The following is a 14,781-nucleotide window of genomic DNA, read 5'->3' on the forward strand; positions in this document are numbered from 1 at the left end:
TGCTGCTCCACGCCGCCACGCAGGTCAGTCCCTCGCCGCCGCCGCTGCTCCTGGGGCCCCGATCCCAACATTAACGCTGGGGATCGGGGTCCCCAGCACCCGGGGTGAACGTCCCGCACCCGATCACGTCCTCCGGAAGAGGAGCGGAGCGGGTTGCGGGAGTGACACCCGCAGCAGGCGCCCTGATTGGTCGGCCGGTAAACCGGCCGATGAATCAGGGCGATCGTGAGGTGGCACCAGTGCCACCTCACCCCTGCAGGCTATGACTGTTCGATTGACCGGGAATCACCGCAGATCGCTGGACTGAATTGTCCAGCGATCTGCGGCCATCGCCGACATGGGGGGGGGCATAATAACCCCCTGGGCGATATGCTGCGATGCCTGCTGAACGATTTCAGCAGGCATCGGGCACCGGCTACCCTCCGGCTAGCGGCGGGGGGCCGGGAATGGACAGGACGTACTCCTACGTCCTCGGTCCTTAAGGACTCGGAAAGGGGGGTGTAGGAGTACGTCCATTGTCCTTAAGGGGTTAAAGAAATTGAGAGGAAAACAAACAAATTAATATGGGGACGCAAACATGTTAGGATTAAACAAAATATGATTAACCCACCAGTGAAACTAGGAGGTATGGGAATACCCAACTTCCAGATTTACTATTTAGCCTCACAACTGAATATGTTATGCTTAGATGGTGAGACAATAAGTACTTTTATGAATGTAGTAGGGAAGGAAAAAGCCACCACTTGGGAAATATTAGAAGGTAAAAGAGAAATGAAGAATAAATTGGAGGGCACAAACTTATTTAAAATGATTAATAAAATTCGGAGGTTTGCAAAAAGAGTAATAGGTATCTCTGGAAGGCTAAAATTTACCAAGATTTGGGGGAACGTTTTCTTCCCAGAGATCTACAAACTAAGGGAGTATGTGGACTGGGAGGAAAATGGGATTTCAAGAGTAGAACAACTGGTAAATAATAAATGTCTCCTCTCTTGGAAGGAATTGAGTAAAAGGGATAATTTAGAAAGGAGAAGCGAATTTCAATATTATCAGATAAAAAAATGCATTTTATAAAGAAAAAGATAATCCTAGATGGGAAATTGAACATCATGAACTGTTTGATATTTTACTAGACACTAGAAATCAAGATAGGGGCAGACTGAGTAAAATCTATAAAACTATTATTAAACACAAAGCAACAAAACAATATAAAAAAAATTAGTGGTAAATGGGAAAAAGAAATAGGGACAAGGGGAGAGGAAGACTGGTGGGAAATTTTTCAGAATATACAGAAATCGGCGATTAACTCTAATCATCAGATATCGCAAATGAAACTGATACATAGAGTATATTATACCCCACAAGGCCTATTTAAAATGGGAACTAGGTCTGATTCCAAATGTCCCCGTTGCTCAATTGAGGAGGCAGATTTATTACATATAATTTGGGAGCTGTACAAAGATTCAAACGTTATGGGTACAGATTTTTGAGAAAATAGAGGAAAATCTTGGGGTAAAATTAGACTATAGTTTTCATATGGCAATATTGGGATTGGAAATTGGAGAGAGTAAAAAACGAATCTCCAAGCTCTTGGGTTTAGCTAAGATATTGATTTTGAGGAGGTGGTTTGCCCCCAATGCTCCACATATAAAAGAATGGATGAGTATGGTGAATAAAGTTCGGAAATATGAAGCTGTATATTACCTAGGGAAAAAGAAAGACGTAGGGAATAAGAAAGAATGGGAGAAATGTAAATGAAAAACGCTCCATGAGATTAATCCTAAAAGTTACCAGACTGACGGCTGGGGAGGGGGGGGGCGGGGGAGGGGGTGTTAGGTAGGGTATTGTGGGTGGATGGGAGGGGGGAGGGAATAAAATGTAAAAGAAATGTGTTATACTGTAAATTAATATATAATTGTATGTTTCATATATTTGGAAATAAAAAAAAATAAAAAAATGTACCCAAATAACGCCGATAACGCTATGGGCAGAGTCAGCACGTAGCAGAAGCATTCCCTTTATACATGACCCTGGAGGCAGCGGGCGAAAGCATCACACCGTGAGGCAGGTCAGCAGTGATGCAGCGCCTGAACCGGACATAGGTTCCTGACCAGCGAGGCTCCGGCAAAATGAGCAGCTGCTGGAGCACCATAGAATTTGGCAGGAGATTCAAAACACCGGACACTGCCACAGACCCCAAACGTCACGTACGCCCAGCCTGTGGTGCAGGGGGGGGGGGGGGCGTTATATACCTATGCCCCTCACAAAACTGCTGTACACCCACCTAGTAGCGCAGGGGGTGTAAATATTCACGCCCCTCGCACAAATACAGCCTAATAGGCTTAATACATATGACATTTTTAAAAACTTTTTAAAAGACTTTTTATGTCCCCATAGGTTACTATTAGAGATGAGCGAATCGAAGTTGACGAACCCGAATTCTTTACGAATTTCATGAAAAATTTGATTCGCAATGAATACGAATATCGCCCCGATTCTATCGCACGAATCACTTCATTAAACTCCATTTAACAGCGTTCCAGGCTATTGTTGACCTAAGATGGCGGATCCACATGTCAGTACATGGGGCAGGGGATTATGGGAGGGTGGGAAACAGCGGCGGGAATGAAGGTAGGCGGGCTGACCCTGAACCACATGTGAGATGCAGCCTATCAGTGTTCACTGACCCCTGTGATGTCACAGCCCTATATAATCGGCGGCCATCTTGCCTCTCTTCATTTCATCAATGCACTCAGATAGAGAGGACGGGACTGTGTGTGTGTGAATAGCTCATACCACAACGTTACACTGCAACTGCTAGTCACATCAGCATTAGGGAAAGACAGGAGTGCAGAGTGCTGTGCTGTTACACTGAGAAGGATCATTGATTGCTAAACCTCCTATTCACGTTAGTGAGCATTGCAGCAGAGAGGGGCAGATAGCTGTCAGCTGCCTCATACAGATCTCCAAGCTGCCTGAACTTTATCAACCATCTTATCTCCTCATTTTTCAGCTCTATTGAGTTTATTTTTATTTGCTCCACAAATCTTCTGCTGCTCAGAATTGTGTGACAGAGTGCAATTTAGGGTTTAATCCCTGGATTTTTTTTTTTGGTGGTGCTGCACTGTTGGGTCCTGCTGCTGTTCAGAAATAAGTCATATTAGTGTGGACTTTAGTGCCTTTTTACCATTTTTCACCTGTTACTCTGTCTCTGTGCTAAATTCAGTGTTATACCACACGTTATACACCTGCCGGTGTATTAAAGAAAAAAAAGGTTTTCCTGAGTAGTGTTGAGCGGCATAGGCGGCATATTCGAATTCGCGAATATTCGTGAATATATGGACGAATATTCGTCATATTCGCGAATATTCGCATATTCGTAATATTCTCGTTGTATTTTCGCATATGTGAATATTCGCGTGTGCGAAAATTAACATATGCGAAAATTCGCATATGCACATTTTCGCATATGCGAAAATTCGCACGACAGTCTCACACAGTAGTATTAGAGCCTTCTTTACACCACACAAGCTGGAAGCAGAGAGGGATGATCACTGTGATGTGTACTGTGAAAAAAAAAAAACTAATATTCGTAATTACGAATATATAGCGCTATATTCGCGAATTCGCGAATATGCGATATTCGCGAATAAAATTCGAATTGCGAATATTCGCGAGCAACACTATTCCTGAGTACAAATACGCTTAACCCGTACAGGACCTAGGGCGTATGGATACGCCTTCTGTACCTGGGTTTTAAGGACCCAGCAGGCACCCCATGCAAATGCCCAGGGGGGGTTATCAGACCCCCCCCCATGTCAGCGATCGGCGCAAATCGCAAGTGAATTCACACTTGCGATTTGCGCCGATTCCGGGTCATACGGGTCTATGGTGACCTGGAATATAAGGGGAATTGCGGTTGTCTAAGACACCCACGATCCCCCTCTAGACGCAACCACCAATAGCAGATAAGGGGCGGTCTACTTTCGTTTTCCCCGTTCTGCCCACCCACAATAGGCGGGGCAGAACGGGGAAATGACGGGGACCAAAAGCCGAGGGTCCACTTACCCGTCGGTGGAAGCTGTGGGACGGGATCGGCAGCTGTGATCGGCGCAGGCGGCGATGTTGTGCGGCAGAAGAGGACGGCTCCCTAGATCTGACGGAAGCCGGTAAGTTGCCTAGCAACATCTAGAGGGCTACAGTCTGAGACTGTAGCCCTCCAGATGTTGCAAAACTACAACTCCCAGCATGCCCAGACAGCTGCTGGGCATGGTGGGAGATGCAGTTTTGCAACAGCTGGAGGTCTACAGTTTAGAGACCACTGCACAGTGATCTCTATACTGTAGTACTCTAGATCTGGCAAAACTACAACTCCTAGCATGCCCACATAGCTGTTTGCTGTCTGTGCATGCTGGGATTTGTAGTTTTGCAACATCTGGAGGTCCACAGTTTGGAGATCACAGTGCAGTGGTCTCTATCTGTAGCCCTCCAGATGTTGCAAAACTGCAAATCCCAGCATGCCAAAACAGCTGTCTCGGCATGCTGGGAGTTGCAATTGCGATCCCTCCAGCTGTTGCATAACTAGATCTCCCAGCATGCCCTTCGGTGATAAGTACATGCTGGGAGTTGTAGTTTTGCAACAGCTATAGGCATACTGGTTGGAAAATACTGAGTTAGGTAACAGAATCTAACTGAAGGTTTTCCAACCAGTGTGCCTCCAGCTGTTGCAAAACTACAACTCCCAGCATGCATGGTCTGTCAGTACATGCTGGGAGTTGTAGTTTTGAAACAGCTGGAGGTTTGCCCCCCCCCCCATGTGAATGTACAGGGTACATTCACACGGACAGGTTTACAGTAAGTTTCCTGCTTCAAGTATGAGCTGCGGCAAATTTTTCGATGCAAATTTCTAGCGGGAAGCTCACTGTAAACCTGCGCCCGTGTGAATGTACCCTAAAAACACTACACTAACACATAATAAAGGGTAAAACACTACATAAACTTTTTACAAATTTTGGGGGGCGTTTTCTCCTTTTACCCCTTATGAAAAGGAAAAGTTGGGGGCTACACCAGCCTGTCAGTGTAAAAAAAATGTAAAATTTTACACTAACATGCTGGTGTTGTCCTTTACTTTTTATTTTCACAAGTGTTAAAAGGAAAAAAAGACCCCCAAAATTTGTAACGCAATTTCTCCTGAGTACGGAAATACCCCATATGTGGGTGTAAAATGCTCTGCGGGCGCATAACAAGGCTCAAGAGTGAGAGCGCACTATGTACATTTGAGGCCTAAATTGGTGATTTGCACAGGGGTGGCTGATTTTATAGCGGTTCTGACATAAAAGCAAAAAAATAAATACCCACATGTGACCCCATTTTGGAAACTACACCCCTCACGGAAAGTAACAAGGGGTATAGCGAGCCTTTACACCCCACAGGTGTTTGGCGAATTTTCATTAAAGTTGGATGGAAAAACTAAAAAAAAAAAAAATTCACAAAAATGCTGGTGTTACCCAAAATTTTTCATTTTCACAAAGAAACATAGGAAAAAAGCCCCCCAAAATTTGTAACCCCATTTTTTCTGAGTAAGAAAATACCCCATATGTGGATGTAAAGTGCTCCGCGGGCGAACTACAATGCTCAGAAGAGAAGGAGCACCATTGGGATTTTGAAGATAAAATGTCGGGAATTGAAGGCCATGTGTGTTTACAAAGCCCCCATAGAGCCAGAACAATGGACCTCCCCCCCCCACATGACCCAATTTTGGAAACTACACCCCTCACGTAATGTAATAATAGGTACAGGGAGCATTTACACCCCACAGGTGTCTGACAGATTTTTGGAACAGTGGTCCGTGAAAATGAAAAATGTAATTTTTCATTTGCACAGCCCACTGTTCCAAAGATCTGTCAAACGCCAGTGGGGTGTAAATACTCACTGCACCCCTTATTAAATTCTGTGAGGGGTGTAGTTTCCAAAATGGGGTCACGTGGGGGGGGGGTCAACTGTTCTGGCACCACGGGGGGGCTTTGTAAACGCACATGGCCCCCGACTTCTATTCCAACCAAATTCTGTTTTCAATAGCTCAATGGGGCTCCTTCTCTTCTGAGCATTGTAGTGTGCCAGCAGATCACTTGATGTCCACACATTGTGTATTTCCATACTCAGAAGAAATGGGGTTACAAATTTTGGGGGTCATTTTCTCCTATTACCCCTTGTAAAAATATTAAATGTGGGGGAAAACCAGCATTTTAGTGTTTTTTTTTTTTTCCATTTACACATCCGACTTAAGCAAAAAGTCGCCAAACACCTGTGAGGTTTTAAGGCTCACTGTACCCCTTGATGTGTTCCTTGAGGGGTGTAGTTTCTAAAATAGTATGCCATGTGTTTTTTTTTTTTGCTGTTCTGGCACCATAGGGGCTTCCTAAATGCGACATGCCCTCCAAAAACCATTTCAGCAAAATTTGCTTTTCAAAAGCCAAATGTGACTCCTCTTCTGAGCATTGTAGTGCGCCAGCAGAGCACTTGACGTCCACACTTGGGGTATTTCCATACTCAGAAGAGATGGGGTTACAAATTTTGGGGGGCATTTTGTCCTATTATCCCTTGTAAAAATGTAAAATTTTGGGGAAAACTAGCATTTTTGTGGAAAAAAATAAATAAATAATTTACGCATCCAACTTTATCAAAAAGTCGTCAAACACCTGTGGGGTGTTAAGGCTCACTGGACCCCTTGTTACGTGCCTTGAGGGGTGTAGTTTCCAAAATAGTATGCCATGTGTTTTTTTTTTTTTTTTTTTTTTTGCTGTTCTGGCACCATAGGGGCTTCCTAAATGTGACATGCCCCACAAAAACCATTTCAGAAAAACTCACTCTCCAAAATCCCATTGTCGCTCCTTCCCTTCTGAGCCCTCTACTGCGCCCACCGTACACTTGACATACACATTAGGTATTTCCTTACTCGAGAGAAATTGGGCTACACATTTTAGGAAGGTTTATCTCCTTTTACCCCTTGTAAAAATTCAAAAACTGGGTCTAAAAGAACATGCCAGTGTAAAAAATGAAGATTTTGAATTTTCTCCTTCAATTTTCTGCTATTCCTGTGAAACACCTAAAGGGTTCACAAACCTTTTGAATGTCATTTTGAATACTTTGGGGGTGCAGTTTTTATAATGGGGTCATTTGTGGGGCATTTCTAATATTAAAGCCCTTCAAATCCACTTCAAAACAGAACTGGTCCCTGAAAAATTTAGATTTTGAAAATTTTGTGAAAAATTGGAAAATTGCTGCTGAACTTTGAAGCCCTCTGATGTCTTCCAAAAGTAAATACATGTCAACGTTATGATGCAATCATAAAGTAGACATGTTGTATATGTGAATCAATATATAATTTATTTGGAATATTAATTTTCCTTATAAGCAGAGAGCTTCAAAGTAAAAAAAAAATGCTAAATTTTCAAATTTTCATCAAGTTTTGGAATTTTTCACCAAGAAACGATGCAAGTATCGACAAAATTTTACCACTAACGTAAAGTAGAATATGTCACGAAAAAACAGTCTCGGAATCAGAATGAAAGGTAAAAGCATCCCAGAGTTATTAATGCTTAAAGTGACAGTGGTCAGATGTGCAAAAAATGGCCGGGTCCTACAGTGAAAATTGCCTGGGTCCTTAAGGAGTTAACAGTGGCCTTATCATTGCAAAGGACCTACATACAAGCAAATAGCGTACCATATACCACCTTTTTTTCTGTCTCTGTGCTAAATTCAGTGTTATACCACACGTTATACACCTTCCTGTGTATTAAAGAATTTTTTTTTTCCTGAGTACAAATACGCTTAACAGTGGCCTTATCATTGCAAAGGGCCTAAATACAAGCAAATAGCGTACCATATACCACCTTTTTTTCTGTCTCTGTGCTAAATTCAGTGTTATACCACACGTTATACACCTGCCGGTGTATTAAAGAAAAAAAAAGTTTTTCCTGCGTACAAATACGCTTAACAGTGCGCTCATCATTGCAAAGGGCATACATACAACAAAGGAGTGTACTATTTAGTAACTGTTATTCTGTCTAGGGCCTATATACTTTGAAAGGACAGCCGTAAGTAATCGCTTGCTGCTGTTCTATACCCTCATAAACACACTAAGTATGTCAGGCAGGGAAGTGCCAGGACGTGCACAGAGAAGGGGCAGAGGCCTACATATGTCAGGCAGAGTTGGCAGCAGACTTGGGGCGAGTGGCAGCAGGAGTCGCAGCAATAGGCCTGAGCTCCCGTTAACACCCAGCGGTCGTGTCGTCGACCCATCTCTCCTCGTCAATTGGTTTGCACACTCATCCCCATCATCACAAGCGATATCTGACAACCCCAGTCAAGAGTCGGTGGGTTCCTCAGACACAACCCTCAGTTGACGTGGCCCGGGCGCTGTCCCCGTAATCCCATTGCCTTTGTCCTATGCTGTTCCCTCTCCCAAAGAAGTATCTCATGCTTTGGGTTCAGCTCCACTATTTAATGAGGACGATGTAATAGAGGACAGTCAGCAACTAATGGGCAGCCAAGAATGTGAGGAGACATGTGTCCCTTGCTCCACAAAGCAGGCAAGTATTGATGCGGAGAGTGACGTGGGAGGTGGTGTTTCAATTTTTCAGGGTCCTGAGGCAGACACTGTTGTGGAACACGAGGAGGACATCAGTGACGTGCACACATCTTTTGATTGATGATGAAGCCGATCGCAATTGGGAGCCGGGTGCAGAAGCCGGGGCTTCATCATCATCATCAGGAGAAGAGATTTGCTCTTTGTCTATGAGGCAGCAAGGCAGGAGCACGGTTGGCAATCAGCGTGGTGGTGGCAGTAGTGGAAATTCAGGAGCCAAACATGCCAGGGGGAGACCACCTGCTTCGCGGCAAGCTACCATTCAGGGAGGTAGTGGAACAGGGGTTCCTGGAGACGGCGCCAATAGCAGTGAAATAGTGCGAACTGCGGGTGGGAAAATCAGCTACTCTGCGGTGTGGTTGTTTTTCATAAAGAATCCGGAGGACCTTAGCGTAGTCACATGCAAAATCTGTGGGCGGAAAGTGAAGCGTGGCCAGGGTCCCAATCATGGCACCACGGCCCTGCGTCAACACATGATTCGCCACCATAAAGCGGCCTGGGATAACCGTGGCTCTGAGGTAGTGGTCCAGCCTGCCCCATCACCCAGTGGCCATCCGCTCCCTCCGTCATCCAGCCAAGGCTCCACCACCTCAGCCGAAGGGAGTATTGTGCCAAACCCTCCTTCTTGCGCTCCTGCTTCTTCCGCTCGTAGTCAGCCATTCCGCCAACAATCGATCGGCGAAGCCATGTCCAAGAGACAACAGTATGCGCCCACTTATCCAACGGCACAGAAGTTGAATGTGCTCCTGTCCAAGTTGCTGGTGTTGCAGTCCCTCCCTTTCCAACTGGTGGACTCTGCAGCTTTCAGGGAATTGATGGCTTGTGCCGAGCCAAGGTGGAGAGTCCCAAGCCGTCATTTCTTTGCGAAGAAGGCAGTACCAGCCCTGCATAAGTTTGTACAAGAGAAGGTGGGCCAGTCCTTGAGCCTGTCGGTGTGTTCAAAAGTGCACGGCAGCGCCGACGTGTGGAGCTGTAACTACGGTCAGGGACAATACATGTCTTTTACAGCCCACTGGGTAAATGTTGTTCCTGCACAGCCACAACAGCAACTTGGACAGGTCACACCGCTTCCTCCTCCACTCTCTGGCTCCCAGGCAGTTGGTCCTTTTACAGTGTGCGCCTCCTCCTCCTCCTCCCCCGTGTCCTCGGCCTCCCCTGCACGTCCAAATCTCGGTGGCCCTTCATCGTACCATGTGTGTAGGGCACAGCGTTGTCAAGCCGTCCTTCACATGGTTTGCCTTGGCGAACGGAGTCACACAGGGGAGGAACTGCTAAAGTTCATTAGGGAAGAAATCCGAGTATGGCTTACTCCACGAAATCTGGAAATGGGAACCATGGTGACTGACAATGGGAAAAACATTGTGGCCGCGCTGCGACAAGAAGCGTGAACCATTCGCCCTGCATGGCACACGTGTTGAATCTGGTTGTCAAGAAGTTCATCAAGTCTTCACCCCATTTTCAAGACGACCTGACAATGGCAAGGAAACTGTGCATGCACTTCAGCCACTCGTACACCGCCAAGCACACTGTACTTGAGCTGCAGTGTCAGAACGGTATCCCACAACATAGTCTAATTTGTGACGTTGCCACACGTTGGAATTCAACCCTCCATATGTTGGACAGACTATACGAACAAAGAAAAGCCATCACGGATTTTTTGATGATACAAGCAGATAGGAGTACTCCCCTGTGTAACTTCAATGTGAATGAGTGGCAGCTCATACGTGACACCTGCCGTTTGCTGAAGCCCTTTGAGGAAGCCACATTTTTTTTTAGTCGCTCGAATTACGCCATGAACGACGTAATTCCACTCCTACATTTACTCCAAAAAATGATTGAAAACATGGCTGGTCATGGCAATGGAGATGTTGCGCCTACATCAGAAGGCTACATGAGTCCTGTGGGGGATGAGCTGGAGGAGGATGATGAGGGGCAGAGCGGAGCACAGTTTACGGTGGATGAGATGGCTGGTGTTTCTGGTCACTGGACAGGAGAGGAGGAGCAGGAGCAGCCAGAGGAGCTGGAGGGTTATTAAGAGGGAGACGAGACAGAGGACCCAGACACACCGTGGCAGTATGCAGTGGAGATGGAGGCAGGTAGTCCCAGCGAGTCACTGTCCCAAATGGCACAATGCATGCTGAGTTGCTTGCGTAGTGACCCCCGAATTGTCAAAATTCGTCAGTGCGATGACTTCTCGATCTCCACCTTATTAGACCCTCGCTACCGGCCCAGAATGGGGGCCTTTTTTACACCCACTGAGAGGGAGGACAAATTGACCTACTTCATGGAGCTTCTACGTAGTCGGTTGGCCGATGCCTATCGCCCACATGGTCCATCCACTCGCAGGTCTGATTTGGGGGCCCTCTGCGCTCATCTTCCACTGCCACGGCTGCTGGGGAGGGGAGGGGTGGCAGGAGCAGTACCGGCTCAATCAGCAGCAGCCTGAGTCTACAGTCGCTGATGAGTAGCTTCCTTCAGCCGCATAGTGAAGCTACTCATCAGCAGCAGGTGGACATGGAGCAGGACCTGAACCAGCAGGTGGTGTCTTACCTCGACATGACCATACCGACAACCGTTGAAGATCCGCCGGACTTCTGGGCAGCCAAACTCGATTTATGGCCGCAACTAGCGGAGTTTGCCCTGGAAAAGCTGTCCTGCCAGGCCAGTAGTGTGCCATCAGAGCGGGTGTTTAGTGCGGCCGGGGCCATAGTCACCCCAAGGCGAACTCGTCTGTCCACTAAAAATGTGGAGAGACTGATGTTTGTCAAGATGAATCAGGGATAGATCAGCCAGGATTTATAGCCACCAATGACAGACGGGTCTGAGTAGATTGACCATGCTCCTACAACAAAATTTTCTCTATTGTGGTTGGTTAAGAAACCCTCTGGGGCAGACCTGGGCATTGTATGGCCCGCTTGCCACATACGGCCCTTTGATTGGCTCTGACCGGCCCGCGCTGATTGGGGGACAACTATGCTGCCTAATCTGGGGGACAACTATGCTCCTAATCTGGGAACATCTATACTGCCTACTCTGGGGGACAAGTATGCTCCTAATCTGGGGGACATCTATGCTGCCTATTCTGGGTGACATCTATGCTGCCTAATCTGGGGGACAACTATGCTCCTAATCTGGGGGACATCTATGCTGCCTAATCTGGGGACAAGTATGCTCCTAATCTGGGGGACATCTATGCTGCCTACTCTGGGGGACAAGTATGCTCCTAATCTGGGGGACATCTATGCTGCCTAATCTGGGGGACAACTATGCTCCTAATCTGGGGGACATCTATGCTGCCTAATCTGGGGGACAAGTATGCTCCTAATCTGGGGGACATCTATGCTGCCTACTCTGGGGGACATCTATGCTGCCTACTCTGGGGGACAACTATGCTCCTAATCTGGGGGACAACTATGCTCCTAATCTGGGAACATCTATACTGCCTACTCTGGGGGACAAGTATGCTCCTAATCTGGGGGACATCTATGCTGCCTATTCTGGGTGACATCTATGCTGCCTAATCTGGGGGACAACTATGCTCCTAATCTGGGGGACATCTATGCTGCCTAATCTGGGGACAAGTATGCTCCTAATCTGGGGGACATCTATGCTGCCTACTCTGGGGGACAAGTATGCTCCTAATCTGGGGGACATCTATGCTGCCTAATCTGGGGGACAACTATGCTCCTAATCTGGGGGACATCTATGCTGCCTAATCTGGGGGACAAGTATGCTCCTAATCTGGGGGACATCTATGCTGCCTACTCTGGGGGACATCTATGCTGCCTACTCTGGGGGACAACTATGCTCCTAATCTGGGGGACAAGTATGCTCCTAATCTGGGGGACATCTATGCTGCCTAATCTGGGTGACATCTGCTGCCTAATCTGGGGGACAACTATGCTCCTAATCTGGGTGACATCTATGCTGCCTAATCTGGGGGACAACTATGCTCCTAATATGGGGAAAACTGAAGCTTCTGGCCTTGGGCCTATAATTTTTTTAAGTTTAGCAGTAGCTAAATACATGCTTAATGCAAATGTCAACATTGATCTTTAAATGTAAGGGGTTATTAAACCCTCTTGGGTACTGCGAATGACTGTTCCAGACTCATTCTGTGTCTTTCACAAACTACTTGCCTCCCTGGTGCCTCAGGCCTTGGGCCTATAATTTTTTGAAGTTTAGCAGTAGCTAAATACATGCTTAATGCAAATGTAAACATTAATCTTTAAATGTAAGGGGTTATGAAAACCTCCTGGGTACTGCAAATGCATGCTCCAGACTCATTCTGTATCTTTCAGGAACTACTTGCCTCCCTGGTGCCTCTGGCCTTAAATTTTTGGATGTTTAGCAGTAGCTAAATACATACTTAATGCAAATTTCAACAATGATCGTTAAATTCTCGGCGCTCTGCCAGGGCCTTCTCCTACCCCGCCTGGGCCGATCCGAGGACCTCACTAACCAACTCACTAACTAATCCAATCGCTTATAGAGACAGGCGGTGTGTACAAAGGGCAGGGACTTAATATACGCCAGCTTATGACCCTCACTTACTGGTAATTCTTCGTTTTAAGATTAAATAATTGCAATCACAGATCCCTATCACGATTTGGTTTCAGCGTGCAACACGCACCTGTCCTTGAAAGATAGACGCTAATCCGTTCAGTGGAGCGCTAGTGCGGCCCAGGACATCTGAGGCCATAACACGCCTGTTATTGCTCGATCTCGCAATTGATCGGGCAAGGTAAGGGGTTATTAAAGCCTCTTGGGTACTGCTGAGGCCTACTCCTGACTGCTCCTGGTGCAATGTATGGGGTAATTAAACACTCTTGGGTAGTGTTATTGTTAAATTTACTGGTAATTTTATCAGTAATAAAATTGAATTTTGCAGAATGCTAACCGTTACACAACGGAACGCTTGTTGCGTGTGATTTTTTTATGAAAAAATAAATAAATAGATGGAGAGGGATTAACTCTGCTTAATCATTTTTGGCGAATAGAATCCTTTTGCCATCTGATTTTTTGGAGACAGATGCACTTACACACATGTAATAATTTTTTTAACCAAATTTCAAACATTGTGTGGTTTATTACTTTTGAGAAGAATGTCTTTGGGTGGTCCACCATCCTGCATTATAGAGTCTTCTGAACTGCTGTATATGCGCTTGTTTTTTTTTAAAAAAAGGGTATTTTGTCTGACAATTTTGATAACATTTTGCGTTTTTTTGGGGTGGATTGTGAAGCCCGGGTGACGGGTGTTTAGTGTGTACTCGTGCATCAGTCAACTCGAGTCTGTGTCCGTTAGGCAATATATGGGTTACTGATGCAGCAGAGGTGGGGCCTTGGTCTTGGAATTTCAATTATTGAAAAAATTTGAACATATTGTGTGGTTTATTATATTATAGAAGAATGTCTTTGGGTGGTCCACCGTCCTGCATTATAGAGTCTTCTGAACTGCTGTATATGCACTTGTTTTAACAAAAAGGTATTTTGTCAGACAATTTCGAAAAAAATTGCATTTTTTTGGGTGGATTGTGAAACCCAGGTGACGGGTGTGTAGTGTGTACTCGTGCATCAGTCAACTCCAGTCTGTGTCCATTAGGCAATATATGGGTTACTGATGCAGCAGAGGTGGGGCCTTGGTCTTGGAATTTCAATTATTTTAAAAAATTTAACATATTGTGTGGTTTATTATATTATAGAAGAATGTCTTTGGGTGGTCCACCGTCCTGCATTATAGAGTCTTCTGAACTGCTGTATATGCGCTTGTTTTTTTTTAAAGATATTTTGTCAGACAATTTCGATAAAATTTAGCATTTTTTTGGGGTGGATTGTGAAGCCCGGGTGATGGGTGTGTAGTGTGTACTCGTGCATCAGCCAACTCCAGGCTGTGTCTTTCAGGCAATCTATGGGTTACTGATGCAGCTGAGGTGGAGCCTGGGTCTAGGAATTTCAATAAAAAAAAAAAAATTCCACAATTGTGTGGTTCATTATTTTTGAGAGAAAGTCTTTGGGTGGTCCACCGTCCTGCCTTATAGAGTCTTCTGAAATGTTGGATATGCGCTTGTGCTTACACAAAGTTGTAAATTTAATAAAAAATTTAGACAATTTTGTTGATTTTGGGGCGGACTGTGAAG

This window comes from Hyla sarda, chromosome 2 (assembly GCF_029499605.1).
Source record: "Hyla sarda isolate aHylSar1 chromosome 2, aHylSar1.hap1, whole genome shotgun sequence".
NCBI classification, from domain to species: Eukaryota; Metazoa; Chordata; class Amphibia; order Anura; family Hylidae; genus Hyla; species Hyla sarda.